The 15,459-nt window shown below is 51.5% G+C and overlaps 1 pseudogene; it reads right to left on the reverse strand.

Annotated features, from left to right (window-relative positions):
• Window positions 1–3,158: 3,158 nt before the first annotated feature.
• LOC138431305 (testis-specific Y-encoded protein 1-like) lies at window positions 3,159–9,577 on the reverse strand (annotated as a pseudogene).
• Between the last annotated feature and the right edge of the window lie 5,882 nt (window positions 9,578–15,459).

The raw sequence follows: 15,459 nt of genomic DNA on the forward strand, positions 1-15,459 counted from the left end.
TAGGCCTGGGTCTGATCCAAGGTTGTGAAGAAGGTGCACGTGGATATAGGGTCTCTCCAATACAAAGAATTGAACCGGAGGCCGTATAAGTAAGGTGGCATCCTTACACGTTTTCCTTTCTGTTTAAAACTACCCATGCACATGGAGTCCCCCAACAGATGATGCCCTGGGAAACCTGCAGGTTCTGGGCCCAGAGCTAATGCCTCCGTTGGACAGAAAGCAGCATTACTATCTCAAATGGACCAAGAGGGCTTGAACCACCCATGCCTCAGTGATTTGCTAAATGCCAAGGCTCTCTTTCAGTTGCTCTCATTAGGCCCAGGTAGGACTCCCTACAGTCACACATCCCTGCTTCCCTACATAGCACCTGTGCCAAGGAAGCCAGTGCCCACTTGGGCCCAGGGACATCCAAGACGGTCACCTGGAAGGCAGCATCCCTCTGAGTGTCTCCTGGGTGCAGATCCTGTACAACACAATCAGAGATTCTGCTCCAGCAAAACTACCAGAATCCTCCTTCAGGTGCAGACGTGCACCTTTGCCCCTCAGGCCCCCAAAGCGAGGGGCAAGATCCCAAAGAAAAGGAGGAATTCATGTCAGAAATTTCAGCAATGACCATTGGGTATCTTTGGCAGGACTGCTATTGCCTAGAGTCTGGACCCTGAAAACCAGCAGGCCCTGAACTACCCCAGGGGCTTCTCTGTCTTCCCACTCTCCTGAGGTCCCTTGGGACATACAGTTTACCCACCGCCCTTGTCTTTACTCTGTTCCCTCCCTCACAGGCATATCCTGGAATAGGATCACACAGGTAAACCCACTTGCGCTTTCCTCGCCTTTTGGCACTGCCAGGGAGGCAGGCTGGAAGTGCCTGGAGGCATGCCACGCTTACAGACCATGTCTCTCCTAGGATGCCTGTGGTTTGGCAGATACAGCATACTTTAGCACATCTCATGTTTTGTGTCACATCGTGCCAGTGTGTGCCACCCTCAGGGAGGGTGTGTGCTGGCTGCTGAGCTGATCTGGGGCAGCACTGGCCCAGGACCTTCCCAGTTATCCCATTCATGTGTGTGGAACAATCTCCAGTGCAGCAGGCAATCTATGACTCTTTCTCCTTCAGGTCTCTGCCCATCTTGGCAGGACCGTAGCCTCACCATCCAGGATCTTGCCATAGCCATATCCATCATTTCCACAGGCCAGCCCATGGCCCCACACAGGGCTCCACAGGCAGTGGTTTCAAAGCCCCACCCCATGTGATTTGCTCTGTGTGAATCCTTAGACCATGAACCCCTCTTCCTGATCCAAATACGCACAACAACATGGTAGAACTGATGAGCGTGTTTTGTATGTGGTCTAATTGCAGATATCTGGAGCCACAGTCTGGAGTTATCACTGGCCATCCTTTCCTCATTCCCATCCTGGGCAGAGTCAATGCAGAGATACAGCGACAAACCACCTTCAGCCTGGTCACCTCATGACTCCTCTTCTGGTTGCTCAGCACCTCCTCTCCTGCCGCCTTCATCTCTGCCTCTGCCCTGGGCCGGACACACGCACGCACACACACACACACACACAAAAAAAAAAAAAAACAAAAAAACACAGCCAACATAAATAAGCATGTGTGTATACACACACATGCTCAGCACGGGGACACAAACGTGAACAGTGAACATAGGTGTTTCAGGAGGTGAAGACGACCGAGGCCAGCAATGTCGGAGATGGCGACAGTAGGCACCATGTCCTGCCCTTGGGGCTCCCTGTTCACCTTCTCCACGAACTCTTCCATATGTTCCCAAGGCAGCCTGAAGCCGATTCCAGCGTAGCATGTTTGGTGGGTGTGAGACACTGAGTGGTGAATGTGGAAATTCAAAGAAGATCCCAAAGTCAGCACACAGGTACACTGGGAACCCAGAGAGGACAGCTTTTCAATGATAGGCCTTCCCTGGGTAAGGGGCGGGAGTGAAGTGCCCAGGCAATCTCAAACTCAGTGAGCAGCAGGAGGCCAGGGGATGAAAGGACCCACAAAGGATGATTCTGACAAAGATACTGAATACACACTGCCTCTAGTAGTATCACCTGGATTCTGGTGCTGTCACCACAGCTGATTTGATGGAGACTTGCTTCACTCACAGACACACCAGGTCCCCAAATAGACAGTCTCAGGAGGTCACCTGCTACATGCACGACCCAAATTCAGGCTCCACAGCCAGCTTGCGTTAGTCTGAGCATCCCCATTTGGGAAAGGACAGTGTCCCTGTAGTATCACACGACTGTCCCTTCAGGGCCCACCTTCGGACCCCATCTCCACATATGTTTCTGTCAGTTACTCTCATGGAAGAACCTTCCTGCTCAGGGTACTACTTTAGGGGATCGTTCCAAACATCTTCACCGACAATCTGCTGGCAGTACGAGCAAGGTGAGCCAGCAGACAAGAATCCCAAAGTGAATTGTTAACTGTGTTCAGGCCCAAAGCAACCACACCTCAGCAATCCAGTTCGATTCTGAGCAGTTGTGACCTGACAACCAGCCGAGAAAGTTAAGGCTCCTGGTGTCCATGCTGCGGCTGGATGGTCCCCATTCAAAGTTCCAGAACCAGTGGACAGGTATGGAACCACGTGCCCTATACCCTACAGAGAGACAGGGGAGATGGGTGTGGATCCCACAGGTGGACAATCCACAACCTTGCACACCCACACATCACCACAGGAACCGCGTTTCACAAGTGATGTCAAGGTAATTCTACTTAGTGGTCACTGTGTTCAAGAAGTAGGGGGGTCCTGAAAGGAAAATATCAACTTGCAGTGGGACCATGGATGGCTCTGCAACAGCACCTGTCAGGATAGGGAGGAGGGAAAAGATTCCTGTGCCGCCGCCTCTTCCTGAGCAGCAGACTTCAAAGAGCAGCATAAAGGGTACAGGTATGGCCCAGAAGCAAGGGAGGTCCAAGATGATGGCAATCCTCCAAGCCAAGTCAGGCTTCCTCCTCTGATGGTAGTTGAACATGAACTGGAAGTAGGCCCTGCAGTTTTTCTTATGCTCAGAGCTCAGTTCCACCAGCAAGGCAACCAGTGCCTGCAGCGCATCTTGCCCTGGAAGCTCAGTAGTGCTCCCGGGCCTTTTCTGGCCCTGCTCCTCCACCATCTTCTCAGCTCCTGGAAGAACCCCTATTGCTGCTGCTCATCTGCCACAACCTCCACCTCCTCCATGATGTCTTCCACAAGCAGCTGGAACAACCACCCAATCCCCACCACGTCTCCGACCACCAGGGGCTCACCATCGTCCACCGCCTCCACCCTGCATAGGGTGGCTCCTTTGCCTGGCATGACAATTTGTGGCTGTAAGTTCCCAGCCTCAAAAAGCCTCAGGATGGCAGGCCACCAACCCCAGCGCCCTGAAGCCAGGGCTCACAACTAGGAAGGTCTGGGGTCCCAGGATGCTCCTGCATTCCTCTGACCAACCTTCACACTCCTCTTGGCCCTGATCGTGACCCCAGGCTGGGGAAGATGTGAAGGGATGGGACATAATGGCACAACAAGTGGTGTGCAAATGCGGGTCAGGCTTCAGTAATCCTGTGGGACCCACTAGCTGTTTGAGGGCGGGGAGGGAGGGGGATGGTAGGGAAGCGGTGGCTGGTGTGTGTCCGGTGGCCTGAGGCTGAAGAAATGGGTGACAGACAGCGCGGGACAGGGTGAAGGGGCCCTGTGGAAATCACCCAAATAGGCAGATCATTAGGTTGTGAGGCATGCACAGGCTGCTGGCCCAAATGTAGTTCAATGGCCAAGATCGTGGATTGCGGCACGCTTATGGACACGCCACTGAAACGTAGGGCATCTTCCATGGTTCCTGTTTGATGGCACACCATATACCGCTCCAGAAAGGTAATGGGTTTTGCATCTGCTGATACCCCGGGTGCTGTCATTGACCGGGCTCTGGAAATTCCAACGACGGGTTCCTGCTTCACAGTCTGAACAGCACACTCCTGTGTCCCTCAGGACCCTCAATAACTGAGAAATCTCCCTGAATATCCAAAGGATAATCGGGCTGCACGAGGCTGGATACCTTTTTCCCATGGGACAGAGAACCTGTTGATGTCCAGATGCTAGAGGAGAAGGGAAAACCCCCACTGTTTGCTACAGTTGATCTCCACTGTTCAGGGACACCAGAGCCTTAGGGTATCGAGCTGGCTCTGTGTCTCTTCATCTCTGCTTCTGGCATTGCACTGTTTTGGGCAGTCCTTCTATGTGTTTACCAAGGGCTGGTGTCTGTCTGTCTCCATCTCTCTAAGTGGTGCTCTTGCTGTCTGCCAATCTCTGGACACCAGTGCTCATATGAGAAGGTTATCTGAGAAGGCAAGCGCTGCTCCTCCTTAGTGAGTTGCACCCATGGGAGATCAGACTTTGTCAGTCCACACATTCGGAGAGTGCTTTCTCAAACTTGAAAGTCAACAGTAGGCAGTCACTGATAAAGTGCTTTCTCAAACTTGAAAGTCAACAGTGGGCAGTCACTGCTAAACTGCAGAAAGTTTCTCCCTCGCTGGACAGACATGAATACTGCAAAGGCCTCGGGTAGCTTGGCCACACTTTGCACAGATGGAGAACTGGGGCATGGCTTGTGGCTTGAGGGAACTCCCTGAACATTATTTGAATACCTGCCAGGGAGATGGTAAGGACAGCTCCCCATTAAGTTCCATGACACACTGGTGCCAGAAACATGCACGTCTGCCAATTTACCCTATCAAGGCCCTTTCTAAGTGGTTCTGTTCTCCACGTGAGAACACATTCAAGCCTGCCTGGTCACCTAAGCCTGTGGGGCTGGGAGCAGCAAGAGGATCAACCTAAGCCATCCATCCTATAGTCCTGATACCCAATATATGTGTTCTGCAAAGAGTACAAAGAGTGATGATTCAAACTGGAAGACTGCAGGTAGCAGGTGCTTATGCTGCAGTTCTGGTCCATCACTGAAGCCACACAAAAAAGGCAAGGGTTGGTCATGCTCATGGTAAGGTCAGGGAAAGTATGCCTGGCACTTGGGAAGGATGGAAAGGCCCTTGTATACAGGTGTTCAAGGGGCTGTGGGGTCACCCACCATGGCTTCTGTGTCTGGGATTGCAGCCTGTTCTGTGTCTCAGATCTGCACTGTCACTGGTCGCCCCCAGGCACTTTCTTCCGGCCTCTCCTTTCTGCCAGGCATCCTTGCTGTACCACTGTGATTCCACTCAGGACTTGCTCACTCAGTGAGATAATGGGGATCAGTAACTACCCTGGCTTCAGTGCTTCTGCTAGCTAGAGTTTATGTACCTTTCCCTATGGCTTTCATGTTTTTGTATTCAACTTCCATCAACTGGTTAGGTCAGTTCTGACAGCTCATACTCACAAGCGTACTGGCAGGCACATCTGCACACACATGCCTGAACACACTAACGTCCCTGAGGAGGAAACTTTCTAACTCTGTGACAGCACCAAGAGTGTTTGGACCACCCATGCTTCACTGATTTACTAAATGCCAAGACTCTCTTTCAGTCGCTCTCATTGGGGCCAGGTAGGTCTTCATACAATCAGCTATACCTGCTTGCCCACACAGCTGAAGTGCCAATGAAGCCTGTCCTTGGTTGGGCTCAAAGACATCTAAGAGAGTCAGTGGGAAGGCAGGGTCCATCTGAGTGTCACCTGGGGCAGATCCGCTATGACAAAATCAGAGAATCTGCTCCAGCAAGACTGCCAGAATCCTCCCTCAGGTGCAGCCGTGCTCCTTTGCCCGTCTATACCCACAGCCAGTGGCATGACCCCAGAGGAAAGGAATTCACGTCAGGACTTTCAGCACGAGCCATGGGTTGGTTATCTTGGGCAGGACTGCTATTGCCTAGACCCTGGCCCTGAAAACCAGCAGGCTTCAAATTGACCCCAGGGGCTTCCCTGTCTCCCACTCTCCAGAGGTCCCTTGGAACGTGCAATAAGCCCACCATTCTTGCTTCCTCCCTGTTCCCTCTCTCATAGACACATCCTGGCAGAGTGCCACATACGAACACCCACCCTTGCACTTTCTTTGCCTATCTGCACTGCCAGGGAGGCTGGAAGTGCCTGGAGGCATGCCACATTCACACCCTGTCTCTCCAAGGATGCCTGTGGTTTTTCACGGACAGCCTACCTTACCTCGTCTTGTGTTGTGCGCCACATAATGTGAGTGTGTGCCACCCTCATGGAAAGAGCGTGCTGGCTGATGGGCTGATCCTGGGCAGCACAGGCCCAGGATGTTCCTGGTTCTCCTCACATGTGTGGAACAAGACTCCAGTGCAGCAGACAATCTGTGCCTCATTCTCCTTTTGGTCTGCCCTTCTCTGCAGGACCTTAGCCTTCTCACCGCCCCATTCCTGCCATAGCCACATCCACATTTCCACAGAACAGCCCATGTGCCCACGCACTGAGGGCTCTACCGCCAGTGGTTTCAAAGACACCCCATCTGATTTGTCCTGGGTGAATCCTCAGAGCATGTAACCCCTCTTCCTGGTCCAAACAAACAATAGCAAGGTAGAAATGGTGAGCGTGTTTTTGTATTTGGTCTTCATCTCTGCGTCTGCCCTAGGCCGGACACACACACACACACACACACACACACACACACAAACATGTCCGACACAAGTACATGTGTGTATAGACACACATGCTCAGCATGGGGACTCAAACCCAAACAGGAAACAAAGGTGTTTCAGGAGCCTGTGTTCCTGTTTGCGTTTGTGTGCCATGCTGAGCATGTGTTTTTATACACCCAGGTGTTTGTATCGGCTGTGTATGTGTGTGTGTGTGTGTGTGTGCATTTGTCTGGCCCAAGGAAGATGTAGATATGAAGGCAACAGGAGATCAGGTGCTGAGCAACCATAAGAGGAAGCACGAGGCGTCCCCAGTCTAAGGGTGGTTGGTTGCTGCACTGTCGGAGATGGAGTCAGTAGACACCATGTCCTGTCCTTGTGGCTTCCTGTCCACCTCCTCCCTGAGCTCTTCCATATTTTCCCAAGGTAGCCCGAAGCCTCTTCCAATGCAGCATGTGGTGGTGCTGAGCCACCGAGTGGTGGATGTGGAAATTCACAGAAGATTCCAAAGTCAGCACACAGGTGCACCGGGACCCCATAGAGGATGCCCTTGCAATGACAGGCCTTCCCAGGGTAAGGGGCGGGAGTGTAAAGGCAATCTCAAACTCAGTGAGCAACAGGAGGCCAGGGGATGGCAGGACCCATGGAAGGATGATTCTGACAAACTTAATTCACCCTGCCTCTATAGTATCACCTAGGACTCTCAGTCTGCAACCACAACTGATTTGAGGGGACTTGCTTCACTCACGGACACACTGAATCACAAAGCCCCCAGTCTCAGCAGGCAACTTGCTACATGCATGGCCCAAATTCAGGCTCCACAGCCAGCTTGCATGAGACTGAGCATCCCCATTTGGGAAAGGACAGTGTCCCAGGTAGTACACGGCTGTCCCTTCATGGCCTACCTCCAGACCCCTTCACCACACATGTTTCTGTCATGGAAGAATCTTCTCTTCTGGGGTAGTCCTTCAGGGGATCATCCCACTCATCTTCGCTGTAATCTGCTGGCAACACTTTGCTGCTGAGCAAGCTCAGCCCTCGGCTGACCAGGATCCGAACCCTTGCACAAGCAGCCAAGAACTCCAACAACAATCATCAACTGTATGCAGGACCGAAAAAATACCACCTCAGCAATCCTGTTTGATTCTGGGCAGTTGTGGCCTGACAACCAGTTGAGAAAGTGAAGGCTCCTGGTGTCCAGCCTGCAGCTGGTGCTCCCTGTTCAAAGTCCCAGAACCAACGGACTGGAGTGGAACGATGTGCCCTATACCCTGTGGGAAGAGAGGGGAGATGGGTGTGGATCCCATAGGTGGATCATCCTCACCCCTGCACACCCACAATCATCATTCCCGGACTCACGTTTTACCTGTGATGTCAAGGTAATACTCCTTAATGATCACTCTTTTCAAGAAGTAGGGGTGGTCACGAAAGGAAAAGATCAGCTTGCTGCATGACCGTGGATGGCTTGCACCTGTACCTGCTAGGATAGGGAGTAGGGAAAAGGTGCAAGCTTCTAGGGTCTTCAGCTTGCCTCCCAGGCAGGCATTAACAGCTTCCCCGAAGCCTCCCCAAACTCTCACAGTGTAGGAACATGGATAACAGGATCCTCCCACACCCCACCAAGTCCCATACCCACCTGTCCTCAGTCTCCCTCACTGACATTCAAGTCAATCATGTAGCTGAGAAATTCTTTATCTTGGTTGCTGATCATGACAGAAACTTGAGGGTGGTTCATAATCTGCTTGAGGTCAAGGAGCCATTTATGCCACATGCTGGGCCAAGAAGAGCCAGGAGCATCAGTCCTAGTCTGAGGTGAAAGAAGGACACGGGAACAGGCATCTTCAAAGATGCTGGGCACGTCTGCTTACCCAGCCACTACTGATGAACTCAGGCCCTGCCATACTATCAATCAAGCTCATGGCTCTGTGTTCCTGGTGGTGTTCTGCCTCTGAGGTGGTCTGCATTCCCCAAGCAGGGGCTGTTTCTGACAGCTATTATTTCCCAGACCTGTGTATGCTGGGTATTGGCATGTCACTGCTTACATGGTAGGACTTACAGTCATTGTGACAATCCGTGTATGAAAGCAAAGGGGTTGGTGTTGGCTAGTGTACTATGTTGTGTGTGTTTTTGTTTGTGTGTGTGTGCATGCGTGTGTGTGTGTGTGTGACTCCCGGATCTCAGTTATTTTCGGAATCATTCACCTTTACAACAATAACTGTCAGCTAAGGTGGCTCTGATGTACTGTCTCTGGTCATTTATGACTTAGAGGCTATTTCTCCTCAGATGCAGGCCTGAAGTAGACATGCAAAGTCATGGCTGCGACACTTACAGACGTGGCCCTGCCCAGACTCTACTCAGCTGTGCCTTTGGAGCCTGCCAATTGCCCAGTACCACACTTCCTTCAGGGTCCACCATCCTGCCCCCTCGCCTCCACCCCTCCTCCTGCTCCTGCCTCTGCACCTCCCCCTCCTCCTGAGCAGTGGACCACAAGGAGTAGCAGAAAGGATACCACGTTGTCCCAGAAGCCAGGGATGCCCTGGTGATGGCACTCTTCTGAGCCAAGTCACACTTCCTCCTCTCATGGCTCTTGCACATGAACCAAACATAGGCCCTGCAGGTTTTCTCAGGCTTAGAGCTAAGTTCCACTTGCAGGGTCGCCAGTGCCTGCAGCACATCTAGTGCCGGGAGTGCACTCGGGCCTCCAGGCCTTTCCTGGCACTGCTCCTCCACCGTCTTCTCCTCCAGCTCCAGGGAGGACCCCTGTTGCTGTTACTCATCCTGCACAACCTCCACATCCTCAATGATGTCCTCTGCAAGCAGCTGGAAACACCGTCTGATCCCTGCCACGACTCTGTCAACCTGGGCCTTGCTGTACTCTCTTGCCTCCACTCTGAAGAGGGTGGCATCTTCTCCTGGTGTGACCACTGGTGGCTGCAACATCCCAGCCATGTGCAGCATCACCAGGACAGACCACGGGGCCCCATCCCCCTGAGCACCCATGCTCACAGCTAAGAAGGCCCGGGGTCCCAGGATGCTCTCGTGTTTCTAACGCTCCTCTTGGCTCTGGCCATAACCCCAGCCTGGGTCAGACGCTAAGGCACAGGACATAATAGCACCACAGCAAGTGGTGAGCAATGGTGGCCCAGGGTGCAGTAATCCTGTGGGGCCCACTAGGGTTTTTGGTGTGGGGAGTATGGGGCATGAGGCTATGGCTGGTGTGTGTGTGTGTGGGGGGGGTGTTGGCTGAGACTATAGAAATGGGTGGTGGCAGCCCAGGACAGGGTGAATGGGCCCTGGGACATCAGCCATACAGGTGGGGCCCTAGGCTGTGAGCCACGCACAGGCAGCTGACCCAAATCTAGACCAATGTCCGAGAGGGTGGTGGACAGGACACAAGGGACACACCCCTAGACCGGATGGCCTCTTCCATGGTTCCTGGAATCCAGCTCCACTATGTGGCCAGACTCTGACCCAGAGAGCTAGCAGGTTTTCATCTGCCGCTACCTCAGGCACTGTCATTGATCTGGATCTGGAGATTCCAACCACGGATTCCTGATCCACAATCCAAACAGCACACTCCTGTGTCCCACAGGACCTTCAATAACTGGGAACTCTCCCTGAGTATCCAAAGGATACACAGGGGTGCCAAGTGGCTGGATACTTTTCTCCATGGGACAGACAGACTGTTGCTGGCTGGATGCTAGAGGAGTAGGGAAAAACCCCACCGTTTGCCACGTTGATGTCTGTTGTTCAGGAACACCAGGACCTTAGGGTACAGAGCTCTCTCTTTGTCTCTTTGTCTCTGCTTTGGCATAGCACTGTTTGGAGCAATCCTTCCTTGTGTGTACCAGGGCTGGTGTCTGTGTGTCTCCATCTCTTTAAGTGGTGCCGTTGCCGTTTCCCACTGTATGAACACCAGCGCTTATAGGAGAAGCTTATCCTTGGAGTGAAGGCAAGCTGTTCTCCTCCTGAGTGAGTTGCACCAAAGGGAGATCAGATATTTTTAGTCCGCAGGTTTGGAGCGCACTTTCTCAATCTTGAAATCAACAGTGGGCAGTCACTGCTAAATCACAGAAGGTGTCGGGTAACCCTCCCTCCCTCACTGGACAGACGTGAATGCTGCACAGGGCTGAAGTGGCTTGGCCACACTTTTCACAGAGGGAGAAATGGGGCATGCTCTGCGGGCATGAGGAAGCTCCCTGAACCTTATTCAAATTCCTGCCAGTGAGTCACTAAGGACAACTCCCTGTTAACTTCCGTGACTCACTGGTGCCAGAGATATGCACGTCTGCCCATTTACCCTATCGAGGCCCTTTCAAGTGGTTCTGTTCTCCATCTGAGAACAAGTACCAGCCTGCCCAGTTACCCAATCCTGTGGGGCTGGGAGCAGCAATGGGATCAATCTAAGCCATCCATCCTTTAGTCCTGACCCCCTATATATGCTTTCTGCGAAGAATACAAAGAGTAATGTTTCAGACTGGAAGTCTATGCAGGTAGCAAGTGCTTATGCTGCCGTGCTGGTCCATTTCTGAAACCTCCCCAAAATGGCAAGTGGTGCTCATGCTCATGGCAAGGTCAGGAAAGGAATGCCCAGCATTCGAGAAGGATGGAAAGCTCTTTGTAGCTGCATGTCCAAGGGGCAGTGGGGTCACCCACCAGAACTTCTGTGTCTGGGATTGCAGCCTGTTCTGTGTCTTGGATTCTCTGCACTCTCATTGGTGGTCCTCAGGCACTTTATTCCTGCCTCTCCTTTCTGCCAGGCATCCTGGGTGCACCACTGTGATTCCACTTAGAAATTGCTCACTCAGTGAGATAACTGGTATTGGTACCCTGGCTCCAGTGCTTCTGATGGCCCAAGTATGTACCTTTCCCTATGGTTTTCATGTTTTCACTATCCAACTTCCATCACCTGGCTAGATTAGTTCTGACATCTCATATTCTCAGGTGTACTGTCAGGCAATTTTGTGCACACATATGGGCACACATGCATGTGTATACACTAACATCCCTGACAGGAAACTTCCAGATATGCAGAAATACAAGGTTTCTTCTCCAGGAACATGAGTTTGATAACCATCCGAGTTTCTTTGTCCTGGTTGTTTTCTTGCACTTGCTCATCAATCATGTCAGGTTGCACTTCTAACTCTGTGACTTAGCCTCCAAGGTTCCAAAATATTGTCATTTGCTCCTGACAGGGACCAATCTGCAGAGAATCAGGCAGGTTGGAAATGCTCGCCCTGGACAGTTGAGTGACATGCACCTGTGTTCTGCATTGTCCCATCATCTTGGACAGCTTCACATTACCAGTCAGGCGGGTCTGATCCATTGCCTGTGCAACCCTTCAGGGGACCAGAAAACAAGGACATCTGGGCTCAGCTGACTTGGAGACCCGTATTCTCGGTGTGTATCTATCTAGGTCATTCCTGGTCAATGTTGTTTCCCTATTGCTAGCCTACCACCCCCTAGGGCCCACAACATTCTGAGTGAGACCCCTGTTCTTTCTATATGTGTAGGTTTCTATGTGCACCTGTCTACCTGTGCTTCCGAGTGCTATCTCCCTTTAGCAAGAAATGGCCAAAGAGATTCCTAAGCCTCCAAGGCCACCCAGAGATTGTGAAAGGCCTGGATGTGATCCAGTGTTGTAAGGATTCATGTTTATGTTTGGCAAAACCAATACAATATTGTAAAGTAAAATAAATAAATAAATAATATAAAAATAAAATAATACAAATATTTTTAAAAATAACCATGTTGTCAGGAAGGTACATGTAGATAGATGGTCTCTTCTGATACAAGGCATGCAACCTGAGGCCATAAAGATAAGGTGGCATTTCCACACTTAGTCCCTTCTGTTTATTACTACCCTGACCCATGGAATCCCCAGACAGATGATGACCTGGGAAACCTGCCCTTTCTGGGCCCACAGTTCATGCCTCCCTTGAGCAGAAAGCAGCTTTTCTATCTCAAAAACAACAAGAGGGCTAGATTTCACCCACCCTCACTGATTTGCTAAATGCTAATACTCTCTTTCAGTCAGTCTCATTTGGCCCATGTAGGACTCCCTACAGTCAGGGAACCTTGCTTACCTACACAGCCCACATGTCAAGGAAGCCAGTCCTCGGTTGGGCACAGGGATATCGAAAATGATCACCTGGGACGCAGCTTCCCTCTGAGTGTCACCTGGTGCAAATCCCCTATGACAAAATCTGAGATCCTGCCCCAGGAAGACTGCCAGAATCCTCCATCAGGTGCAGACACACACCTTTGCCCCTCAGGGCCCCAAAGCCAGGGGCAAGATCCAGAGGAAATAAGGAATTCACGTCAGGGCTTTCAGTATGAGCCAGGGGGGATCTTTGGCAGGACTTTCCCTACACCCTGAAAACCAGAAAGCCCTGAACTGCCCCCAGGGGCTTCCCTGTCTCTCACTCTCCTGAGGTCCCTTGGGACATGCAATAAGCCCATCATCCTTGCTTCCTCCCTGTTCCCTCCTTCGTAGGCACACCCTGGCAGAGGAACACACATGTACACCAACACCTGCCCTTTCTTTGCCTTTCTGCACTGCCAGGGAGACTGGAAGTGCCTGGAGGCATGCCACTCACACCTTGTGTCTCCTAGGATGCCTGTGGTTTTGCACGGACAGCTTACCTTAGCATGTCTCGTGTTTTGTGTCGCATTGTGCCAGTGTGTGCCACCCTCATGGACAGAGTGTGCTGGCTGATGGGCTGATCCTGGGCAGCGCTGGCCCAGGACCTTTCTGTGTGTCCTTCTCACGTGTGTGGAAAAAATCTCCAGTGCAGCAGGCAATCTGTGCCTCCTTCTCCTTCGGGTCTCTCTCCTTCTCAGCAAGACCTTAGACTCCTCAACCATCCCAGGTCCTCTGTATCCACGTCCACCATTTCCACAGGCTGGCTCATATCCTCACAGACTGTGGCCTCCACAGGCGATGGTTTTAAAGCCCCACCCCACTTGATTTGCCCTGGGAGAATCCACACACCATGCACCCACTCTTCCTAGTCCAAACACATACTACAACACAGTAGAAATGGTGAGCGCGTTTCTGTATTTCGTCTAATTGCAGATTTCTGGAGCCAAGTTTCTGTGTTACTACTGGCCATCCCTTCCTCATTCCCATCCTGGACACGGTCAATTTGTAGATATGGCGACCAACCACCCTCAGACTTGGGATGCCTTGTGTCTCCTCTTCTGGGTGCTTGGCATCTCCTCTCTTGTTGCTTTCATCTCTGCTTTTTCCCTGGACCAGACACACACATACATACACACATAAACACAGGTGACACAAGCACACACGTGTATACACTTATAGGCTCGATACAGAGACACAAATGTATACAGGGGACACAGGTGTTTCAGAAGGTGAAGATGTCCATGTCCAGCAATGTTGGAGATGGCGTCAGGAGGCACCATGTCCTGCCCTTGGAGCTCCCTGTCCACCTCCTCGCTGAGCATTTCTGTATTTTCAAAAGGTAGCCTGAAGCAGCTTCCAGCGCACCATGTGTGGTCATGGTGAGATGCTCATTAGTGGATGTGTAAATCCACAATGGATCCCAAAGTCAGCACACAGGTGCACTGGGACACTGGACAGGACACCCTTTCAATGATAGGCTTTCCCAGAGTAAGGAGTGGGAGTGTAAAACACAGGCATTCTTAAACTCATTGAGCAACAGAAGGCTGGGGAATAGCAGGACCCATGGAAGGATGATTCTGACAAAGATGCTTAATTCATCCTGTTTCTAGTAGTATCACCTAGGACTCTCACACTGCAACCACAGCTAAACTGAGGGAGACTTGCTTCACTCACGGACATACTGAGTCTCGCGTCCACCCGCAATTAGTAGGGGCTAGGTACAGGGGGGACCTCTGCATCTTCAGTCCTTAGAATAAAGATGAGGTTTGAATGCCCTGAGGACACTATGAGAAGAATAATGTGATATAGCAGCCTGAACCACAGAATACCAGAGAGACAGAAATTTTAAAAAAAAGTTAAAAAAAAAAAAAAAAAAGCCTTCCCATGGGAAGGCTCTAAGACCACACTGAGTCCCCTGACCTACTCACACAACAGACTGTGCTCTAGTATTTACCAAAGGAGAGCAAGCCAGCTTTCATTATGGCACTCCCAGGAGGCAAAGATTCAGAATGTCAACAACCAGAGGCAGAAGACCATAAGCTTTAGGCCCAGAAGACTGCATCTCCTGCCAAGCTGTGAGCAGACTCTGTCTGTGAGCAGCCTTTAACCATGGCTTCCTGGAATCTGGGACAGTGTATAGCTGCAAAAAGTCTCATAACCTGAGATCAACACCTCTGAGGAGATGCACAGCTCACCATGGACTATATCCTTGCAGAGTATCTGAGATACTGAGAAGACTGAACCTGAGCAGTGGACAAAAAGATGGTCCACCAGGGACTATGACACCACAGTGATCCTGAGAGCCTGAGTGGCTCTCTGGAACAGTGTACTCTGGAACATCCTGGACCGTGAGCATCTTGGACCTGGGAAGTGCATGAGACAAAGAACCCATCTGGGACTATGCTCTGGCAGAACAACAGGCCACTTGGGCTTAGGAAGAGCAGGACATGCATGGCTCACCTGGGACTGGGCCTTCATAGAACACTTGGGAATCTGAGCAGCTTGGACCTGGGAAGTGCAGGACACATATGGCCAACCTGGGACTGGACACCTAGCACAGGATGGACCCTGAGTAGCTTGGGCCTGGGAAATGCATGAGATACATGGCCCATCTGTGACTTGTGCCCTCACGGAGCACCTGGGAGCTTGAGTGGTTGGATCTGAGAAATGGATATTACTTTGGACTTTGGCAGACCCTGTGCTTTCCATTTACTACAAGGTCTCCCCACAAACCCCA

Source organism: Ovis canadensis, chromosome Y, assembly GCF_042477335.2.
Source record: "Ovis canadensis isolate MfBH-ARS-UI-01 breed Bighorn chromosome Y, ARS-UI_OviCan_v2, whole genome shotgun sequence".
Classification (NCBI taxonomy): domain Eukaryota; kingdom Metazoa; phylum Chordata; class Mammalia; order Artiodactyla; family Bovidae; genus Ovis; species Ovis canadensis.